We start from the raw sequence: 10,227 nt of genomic DNA, 5'->3' as shown, positions 1-10,227 counted from the left end.
TGCTACCTATTAAGAGGAACGAAGAAAAGCTGTGTTTTGATGTGTGACATCCCAAAGAATTGCTTCAGGCAGAAGAGAAAGTTACTGCTACTTAAAGGCAGGAACATTTGTCTGCAAGCTAGAGCCCTCAGTGCAAGCACCACAGCACAGCCTAGCAAGCTGCCTGTGCAAACAAAAACTATGTCCTCAGTGAATTGCCTGTAGATTCAGTAATGAAGGGTGCGTCTCAACAATTACTAGTTTTTCCATTCTTTAACTGGTTTTAAAAAAAGTCATTGATTATTGTAAGGTATGATTGAAGCTGAAATAAATGATGTTTAAAGAAATATACCACTGCCTGATGTATGCTATCAGTAAAACAGATTTTCTGCGTCTTAAAAGCTAGCAATATGTGTTGTTCCAGCTCACTGAGGGATATGAGAATCTCTCTTGAGAGAACACTGAAACAGATCTGAAATCAGGCAGGCTCGATGTGCAAACATCAGCGGCACTGGTAGGGGCAGCGGCGCTAGGGGAGACAGCACTCCCCGATGGGTGCTGGGTCACACGTGTGTTGCAGGGAGGTGGTACTCACTGCTGGGTAGCGTTCATACACTGATGAAGTAGCTTGTTTGTTCCTAGCTAAGGAACCTTTGTTCTGCTTCAAGCTTTAGACAGAGTCACAAAACCCAGAATCTAGTCTTGCCTACGTTACCACTTTTTGGACAAGTCACTTCAGCTTTCCAAGCCTGACTGTCTCTTTTCTGTTCTAATGACTTTGGGAGGACTTCTCCTCGGCTGTGAGTCTGGACAGTGCCCAGTACTATGATTGCAGCTTCAGCTGCTGTCTCTAATGCAAAGATGGGCAACATACACTCTTGAGCTGTGTTTATTTGTAAACATTATAATTTGTTGCAGGTCACTAGCTGCCCTGTTTGACACTAAAATATGTTTTTTTTTCTTGCCTTTCTTCCTTTTCTTCCTCACATAAAAATCTCATTCTAGACCCTGGCTTCTAATATCCCAGCTATTACATTATCAGCACTGTTGTGTTTAAAAATAAGTAGCAGAAAGCAAAACAAATATCTGTTTATCTATTTGCTCGTGTCCTCACCCATGCATACTCATTCTGATAACGCTGACACAGCAATTATATGAGCTACTCTTTTCTTTTTATCGGGCGCTCAGAGGAAGAGAATGAAGACTTGTGCTGGTCTGTGAGGAAGGTGGTGCACAGTAAGGTAGGGACTGAACTTACAGTTGATTCTCTTAATGTCATGCTGAAATTGATGATATACTTAAGTAGTTAAGTACTGCTTCTTTCTTTATAAGGATGTATTCTGGGGCCAGGCAGTAAGGTGGAAGAATGCCCCAGAGGGTGACTCAGGGGATAAGCACGCATCCACAAGCTTCGCTGCCTCGCAGCTCTGGTCAGCGTTACACCCGCCAGGAATTTCTCTTGGCAGCTCTACAAGGCCGCGAAAGAAAAACATTGTGGAAAGTTTCTGCTCCTCAGCTTTCCTGCACATCCGATCAGGAATCTCAGTGCACAAAGGTAACAGTTTCACAGAAGGGCTTCTGTTGTCACTTTCTCCTTGGCCTTTTCAGGGAGCCATTTTCTAGTTTTTGTTAAAATTTTAATGCAGGGTTAATTAATACAGTGTATAATGTTTTTCAGCTACAAGTTATGTTAGAGTTTCTGCTGGACCAGTTACATTTAAACTAATTTAAGTAAAACCCTGGACATAAGAGCAGTTCTGCCTGTGTTCAAACAAGGCTTACTTAATGACATTTAGAAAAGGTCCTATGTATCCAGAACTAAGAAGAACTTAAATTCTGCAATGAGATCGGTGGAGTCAGTGCGGCTCTACTGGAAATTCTACACCACTTTCAGCTTAATGAAAATCTGGATGCTTTTATTAATAAGCTCTGACAATGGCAAATGTAGGAAATAAAACAGTACATAGTTCTTTTTCAGAACCCTTCTTTCTCCTTTCTGCATGTTAAATCTGGCTAATGCAGGTTACCCAAAGATATTTCTTGCCACAGATCCACCTGCTAAATTGTGCAGCTTGCCTTTCGATACCTAGGGAAATGGAGCGTGGGCACTGCAAAGGGGCTCCAGTACCCTGGATTTATGGATCATCACAGCTACTAAGATGAAATGCTGTGATTTTAGCACCAATCTTGAAAACTCTTAATTGAAGCCATGTTACTGTAAAGTATTTCTTTACAAAATTCAAAATAGACAATGTTACAATGGCAAAAATAAAAAGAAAACTACACTGTACTTATCCTAAAACCACATTTAAAAGGTTGTCTTTCTTATCCTTTCTTCCTTAAATTCAGCTGATAGGCTGTGGGTAGTTAATTACTCCATACTGTACGGAAACACACACCGGCAGCCCCCAGGCTGCATAACAGGAGAGTCAAAGGCTGCAAAAGCAGGTAGCTGGCTGCCTTTTCTTATCTCCTCTCTTGCTTGTAGAGTCTTCAGTGGTTCATTCAACATCAGAGCGGCTCTCCCCTCTGCCTTGTCTCATGTATTATTGATTCTTACCTAATTTAGGATGCAGTTTCAAAGTTCTCCTTCTGGATGATTAACTGTCCCTACTTCTTTGGAGATGCTTATTTCCCTTTGGTGGACTTGGCACCAAATCCCCCGTACTTAATGAAAATATTTAAAAATCATTGACCACTGAGAAGTGAAATACTTTCTTACTTGGTAAGACAATGTCCACATCTGCACTGAATCTGTAAATGCATCATACTTTATGCAAGCCTATATATTAACACTTGTAGCTTATTATTGTCTCCTGATAGACACTATGAATGATAGTTATCAACCATTTTAGGATGGTAATAGGTTTGGGATGGTTGACTCCAGGTCCTACCTTTTGGAGATACTCTGACAGAGTCTAAAAAAGTTAAAAATCTTGATGTGTATAGTGTTAAGCTGATTTTTCACTCTCACATCTCAAACAGCTAATGTGTCAGGCTGTCTGTACTCCCAGGAATAAGGCATTTTAAAAATTATCTTTCTGACCATAACAATTGGGATCACTGTATTTTTCCCTTAAGCTGAGAATATACAGTGTAATAACACCAGAGAGGAACAAATCTGCAGCCAGTCAGAATCCAGGGGTTCTCGAATGTTTAGTGAGTTAAATTACGACTTTTAATTTTTGTGCAAGTCCCCTAAAATATGCATTTTCATTCATTTCTTTACAGAGTATGTTGGTGGTGGTGCAGACATGGAACTCAAAAGTGTGACTGTCCTGTGGCCAAAGGATCCTGCTGCAAATATGACGGTTTTGAAGGTACTGTCGTACCTTCATTGTTGGTTACAATGGCAGACTCAGGATTGATCCCTAAACCTCTTTTACTTCCTCTGCTGCTATGCTGCTTTGTGACTTGAAATGAATCAGTATGTCCGACAATAAAAACATTATTATTATGTCTCTTACAATGGACTTGGGAGACTTAATTTATACTGGTACAGCATTTGTGATCTTCAGATGAAAGGTGCTTATGACATCTAAGTGCAATATATTATTAAATCTTCACATCTTGAGGGAAACCTCTCTAGAACACTGTGCTCCATTCAAGCTTTCACTGTACTTGTCTGAGTACCTTACCTTTAGCTAATACTCATACTAGTTTGCTTCAAGAAAAATAAGCCCTCCTAACACATGGATGTTATTAGCTTGTTAATTCTGGTGAAACTCAGCCAGCTTTGTTTTACATGCGTCCTTAAAAGAAAAGTAAGAGTCAAGAAGTGAAAATGGAGACTGTAGAACAGTGTGAAAATTACTCCTGAAATTGTTGTTAGCTTTGTATATTTGTTACTCTGAACATAAATTATTAATACATTGTCAAACTGAATAGGCGTTTAATAAGGCAGTGCATAAGAAGCTACATTCAATTCCAAAAATGACAGAGTGAGGAGATATGCTGCAAGTAGGGAACAAGCTAAGGAATGGACTTAGCTTGGATACTATCATGACAGCTTGACTTTTAATTCTGTTGTTTACCAGCAATGAAAATACGTGGTGTCTGAACAAGAACATACTGTATACTAAAACTTTTCCTTTTCAGTTGACCATGGTGTTCCTGCTGCGCCTCTACCAATAAAAACATGCCTTTAGCACTGTTAGGCAATCAAAAGCCAAAGTTCTTAAGCTTTAGGTCTGATGGTCCTTAAGCTTTAAGTCTGGGATAATCTCAGCCACATTCTGAAATATAAATACAACTAATAATAGTGAAAATCAGTGCAGGGCAATTGGTGTCTGGGAAAAAAAAATAATTTCAGAGATGAAAAAGAGGTTTAGGACCTTTAGGACCTTCTATGTATGGCCACATTTCATTCAGCAGTGCATGTCTGTAGTAGGAGGGAGCTCATTGCCTCAGGTTGGGTTGGAGCTTTGCGATGTTTTGTGCCTCTCTGTTTGCCCTAAAGTGCCCTTGTCTGCCCCAAGGGCCTTGACTGCCCTCAGGCACTGCGGGGAATGCCTGGGCCCCGAGGCCACGGCCCAACTCTTCCTGCTCTTGTGTAGCAGGCAAGAGGGACACGACTACTCCGACCCTCCTAGCCCTTGGAAAACCTGCATCAAGTCCGAAGCAATACTGTATTTTGATTGCTTATAGTGACTTCTACTTTAGACAGTCTGTGGCTATTAATGGCGGTAAATGATCCATTTTGCCCTTTTAAAATCATATTCTACAGCTACTGATTCTGCACATTAGACAACAAGCATAATATTGTGTGGAGGGTCATGACAGGGTTAAGTTGGAGGAAAGTTGCACACCATGGGAAAAGGGGACCTGGGGAAACTGTTGCTAGCTTGAACAAAGAAGAGTCTCAACAGGAGCAAGCATACCCAAGGACACCGGTGCAGCTGGGAATGATACATCTTGAGAAAGTACAGATAAACCAGCAAAAGCCAGTGGGAACCAAGGCTAAGAACAAGACAGCGTTTTTCCAACAAAGAAGCAAACAAGGCATGATAGCTGCGTGCGTGATCGGTGTAATGACTGGCTACCTGTGACATAATCTGCATAATGATTGGCTTAGCAAAGTGTATCTGTGAAATCGCTGAAGTAGCTAACTTTTTAGTATAAATATGTGTTAGAATAAACAATAAATGTCTCAGGACGCAAACCCTCCTGAGTCCGTGCTTTAATCTGCCACAATATTGGACTGATATCTGAACTGTAAAATAAATAAAGAACTATAGACGTGTAAATTTAACATAAGAAAGATTACTACCATCTAAATCTTGAAGAGTCAAAATATCACTGGACTCACTATCATACTGCTGATAGTATTTGTTAAAAGTTTCTGCTGTACATGAGCAGAAGTTGAGGTAATAGCTGATGTTTATTCTCAAAGTGCAGATATCTTTGTGAGGTTCACGTATTGGAAAAGCTTAATGAGATATTAAGTCACATACAGCCAGAAATTCTCTAAAGTTTGCAAGCAGACAATTAATAATACCATGAGCCAAGCTATTTGTTGTTCTCCAGCTGCATCAGCAATCTTAAATGACAGCAGACTACACAGAAGATTATTCTCAAAATTATGAAGTACGTTAGTCTTTGGACACAGCAAACAGAAGTTTTAAGCATAATGAACAGGATTATTTCAGTCTTATATCACTAATTTGTTGCTCTTCTATCCAGTAGCCATTTTCAGATTTTAAAAATGAGTTGATGTGCCTTTTACCACATAACATTTCTGAAGCTGTTTATGCTACATAAGAAAGAAAACTGTATGTGCTTCATATGGTTGATAGAGCAAATTACAATTTTCAAGTGGAAAATACCATTTAGTCTAGAGAAGAATATTTGTGACCTCAGAAACATTTGGATTATTCTATTATTTCCAAACTACAAGGACAGCAAGAGTTAGACGTGACAAGGAAAATTACTGAGGTGCCCTTGATCTGCTCTCCTTGCTTTGCCGTAAGTGGGATTTTTGTTTGCTGTAGCAGGTCAGCTTTAAATTATAGCTAACATAGCATGAAATTCCTGTGGAGCACAAGGAACAGAAAAAAAACATTAGCTTATGGATTGCTTTCTGGTGCTTTTTTAGCCTTGTAGCCTACGGCACAAGGGAAGTCACTAGTACTGTGCGTGATATTGTAAGTTTCGTCTTAGGATTAGTCTGGCATTTATGCATGTGGCACTGAAAGCTCTAAATTCACCAGGCTGGCCATGCCGTACGGGAACAGCAGCAGTAGTCACCTCTCTGAAACCTTGTCTGGGGGGGGCGGGAGTGCATTTACCAGCCTGAGCTTGAGCAAGAGCCTGGAAGGAGCAGGGGGATTTTCTCCTGGACTGCAGTAAAGCACCTGGTACAATGCCAGGAAAGTTTTAGATATGGAAAAGCTTAACAGTTGTTGGGCTTGTGGAAGAAGAGCATGCTAACGCTGCAGGCTGTTCGGGGTGCCTGTGCACTGGAGGAGGTGTTAGAGTAGCTCGCAGGGCCTGCAGCAGGGGGGCTGATTTCTGTTTCCTCCGAGGAAGGCAAAATGCTGTTGTTGCACTGGCCCAACAGGCATGGGAGGAAGCTAGCAGGCTAGTTTGGGAGTTTTGGTGTTTTAAGGGAGAGTGCTATAGGAAAGTTTTTATGCTATTTTTGGCAAAGGATTGTCTTTAAATGGTCTCAGAATGTATGTGTAGCTTTTACTTAAGCTCCCTAAGGGTTGCCAGCTGAGTTGACTGTATTATTTGAAGGATTATACTGAAAGGATTATAATACCAACTGAGCACTCTAACTGGTCCTTGAAATCTGGATTTTTCCTGATATTAGCAAAACCAATATACATGTCTAACTTTTGTTATACCAGCAACTCGTACTTGTTGTAGTTGTCAGTTTTTCTAAAACTCAAAACCAGACCCCAGTTATAAGCTGTTATTAAAGATCTCTGTCATATAGGGTACACTGTTTTGGTCAAATTTGCCTCTTATATATACATATTGAATCGCCCCCTCATACACATTACAAGAATCACAGTCTGTGAAACTGATATGCTAAAAAATATTTCAGATGAGTAGATCTGAAAGAATAATTTTATCCAGAATATTTAATACAGAAAGATGCTTAAAGTGATCCCCGTTAGACTGCTGCAAGACAAACAGATAGGAAGATTATCTACAGTAAAGCAAGGAAAAACCAGAATGTCACAATGGGCCTTCAGCTGCATTTTCTAAAGGGTGTTTATGATTCCCAGATCCTGAAGTGAGGAGAGTGTGAGGAGAACATGAGAAGAGGATGAGAAAGAGTGGGGAAGATGCTATGTTATTCAATATCCACTGTATTTCTGAGTGTATTGAATGTATGAAGATGACTGGCACTGTTTTAGGTTCACACAGCCAGGAATAGCCTGTTATTAGAATGGTGCTTCCAAGAACCTCAACAGGTAAAAGAGAAAATGGCCATTCAGGTGGCCAAATATGTATTTTATTTATTTTTATTTCTGAATGTCTCAATTCAAAAAAAGGCTGTGTCTGTCCAGCTTTACACTCTGATGACTTGCCCAGAAAATCATTTTGGTTTGTCGTTGGCTTTGGGTCGGCCTCAGCTCACTCACACTCCAATAGCTAGTGCCACAGCAGTCAGAAGAATGACTTTTTAAATGATACTAACTAGAGACTCATTTTCTTTCATTGCTCAGAGAAAAGCTTCAATAGCAGTCAGGAAAAGGCCATGATGTTTCAGTGTGGCACAGTGTACAAATTCTGTCTTTTTATTGTTTCCTGTCTAACCTATAACAAGGTTATTTACCTTGCTTTGTTGTCACGTTGATGCTTCTACATCACTTCCTGTGCAAAGCTTTTAACTGGAAATGACTCAGTGAACTGCTCTAGTTGGAAAAAATTTGGAAATGGATTCCTAACCTGGAAGAATAGTCAAGATTCTAAAAAACATCCTATTCTCATTTAGAATGTGTACTGAAACCAGCCCTTTTCTATGAAAAGTCTTACTTTTAACAAATCGGTTTTACTCAACGGAATAGAATTCAGAGAAATATTTCCTACAAGCTCCACTCCATAGACTTTCCTGCTGCCATTTTAAAAATGATGAAGCTGTTTTCAAGTTGGCAGCATGTGTAAACCTGCCTCTCTGGTGATGAAAAAGTACACTGCCACCAATGTTTTTTGTTAAAAATATTATGATAATTTATTTTAATAACTTTGCTATTATGTTAAAAGGGTTTTTTAAATCTTTATTCCTTCTCATGAAAGAAGTAGGGGTTAATCACCTCTATAAATAAAAATGGTAAAGTCATTTCTCCTTTTAAAAACACCCTATATTCTATCAAGGAAATATTGCCCTCAAATTTGGGAATGCTTTATTGCTTTGAAAGTTTTCATATCAGTTAAGAGATTTCATTTTCAAAGACTGTCACTCTAGAGGATCCCTTCTTTTGAGGATTTTCTCACAGTAAAAGAGATGCCTACTTTGAAGATTTTCATTTTTTAAAAAGTCACATTTCTGGGGTGTCATCTTTGAAGACTTTTTTCTGTAACCCTTAAAGGGTTTGCCTTTTGAATATTTTTGACAACACTAAACAGCATTCATTGGAAAATATTTTTCTTTTATGATACTGATTCTTTTTGATACTTTACACATTCCTGTAGGATTCTGTAAAGTAATTCCTACTGGAAAAGCCCATGAACATAATGCTGTTCCTACATAAATTGCAAAAGGGTTGGAAGAACTTCAGTAGGATGGGATGTTATGAAAACACAGTTTTGGAAAGATTATACAAAAATAATTCCATTTTCTAACATCAAAGAATAAAATGGAGAGGTAAGCCCATCTGTCACTTACATGACCTTTTAAAAACTACTGTGAGATGCTTTTTACTCCTTTTGAATGATTAGAGTTCAGAGTTCAAACTCTGGTATTCCTGAAATGAATTGCAAAAGTCCCATTTCAGTCCAGCTTTGAAAAGAAGACTAGTTTGAAATTGCTCTGAGTTTTCTTCCTTTCTTTGCTAATTTATTGCTTTAATTTTTGATGTTATTAGGGATTTGGATTCTTTTTTACTTCCCAGTGTTAAGCACTCTCTTAATTTAAAATATAAATATTGTGTATATTTTATTCATTTTTTGCCACCTTTTTACTAATTAGCATGTTTGTAAAACTAAGCAACCTCCAGACCATGTACAAGAGTGGACTCACTGTATACACTACATAGAGTCTTCTGCCTGATGTTGGCCTGTGTGTTTGGCAGACAGTAAGTAAAAATTTATCTAAGCAGTCCATTATGCTTGCATCTAAGCCCAGTTTTGTGATATGATCTGCTATCTAGTTGCAGTTTATTCCCCAAATCTGGAATCTCTTGCTCAGACTGTGGCTTAAAACTCTCTGGAAAGCAAGATTAGTGCCAGCCCTCTGGAGTCTGAGCTCCTTCCTGCATGCAGAGTGGGGAGAAGGAAGGGTCTTGGACTGGAAATGGGCAGCTGGAGGCAGTAGGGTCAGGGGCTTAGAGCCCTTTGCTGATAAAGGCGACTGTGAGTGCTTCTAGATTGCTTCAGTACAAAGTCAAACCAGATTAGTCTAGACCACCTGCAGCAGTAGATTAATGTAACCTGTTTGATTTCACACTGGAACGGAACAGAAGTCTCCCCACAGACAGGCACATCTGGTGAGGAGGTTGATGGTTGATCATTGCCAGCACCACCTACCTGCTGAGACATGATGCCAGACTGGGCAACAGCTTGTCAGGACATCACTGGGCTAGATGTTTGAGTTCAGCCAGGTCAGGTGTACCCTTACGTAAGAGTACCATAAAATTCAGGTATTTCCGTTTTAGCTCAAAAATAAGAATCATCCTGAAGTCCCTAAATTAATAGTTCATCAGAAGGTCAAAATAAGATCATTTGTTACCTGCAATACTGATTAGCAAAAGCCGTTGTAATAATGAATGAGTCTCTAAGAATTAAAGCTAGTCTTTGCTGATTGTGGGTCTTTTATGTAAATGACACACAAAAATAAACAATAAACAATGATTTAAAAAGAACTCTGCTTAGAGATTGTTTAATGGGTTGTATTGCTCTCTGGTAGGTGAAATAGCTATGCTGTCTGCAGAGCAATGATCTAGGCTAGAAAAACCCGACGTCATCAAGGCAGCGGCCCTCATCAGTACTCGTCAGCCATATTACACATACAGTCAAGTGAAAACTAGGTTCTCGCAATTTATTAGGTCAAGACTTTATTAACCTGATTGGAGAGCA

The 10,227-nt window shown here is 39.4% G+C and overlaps 1 long non-coding RNA gene across 1 annotated transcript; it reads left to right on the top strand.

Annotated features, from left to right (window-relative positions):
* Positions 1 to 1,170: 1,170 nt before the first annotated feature.
* Positions 1,171 to 3,411, top strand: LOC136992506 (uncharacterized). The gene is made up of 3 exons (XR_010884793.1): positions 1,171 to 1,220; positions 1,312 to 1,534; positions 3,211 to 3,411. It is a non-coding gene; the product is annotated as an uncharacterized lncRNA (long non-coding RNA).
* Positions 3,412 to 10,227: the final 6,816 nt, after the last annotated feature.

Source organism: Apteryx mantelli, chromosome 8, assembly GCF_036417845.1.
Source record: "Apteryx mantelli isolate bAptMan1 chromosome 8, bAptMan1.hap1, whole genome shotgun sequence".
In the NCBI taxonomy this organism is placed as follows: Eukaryota; Metazoa; Chordata; class Aves; order Apterygiformes; family Apterygidae; genus Apteryx; species Apteryx mantelli.
This window is presented reverse-complemented; position numbering and strand designations above follow the sequence as displayed.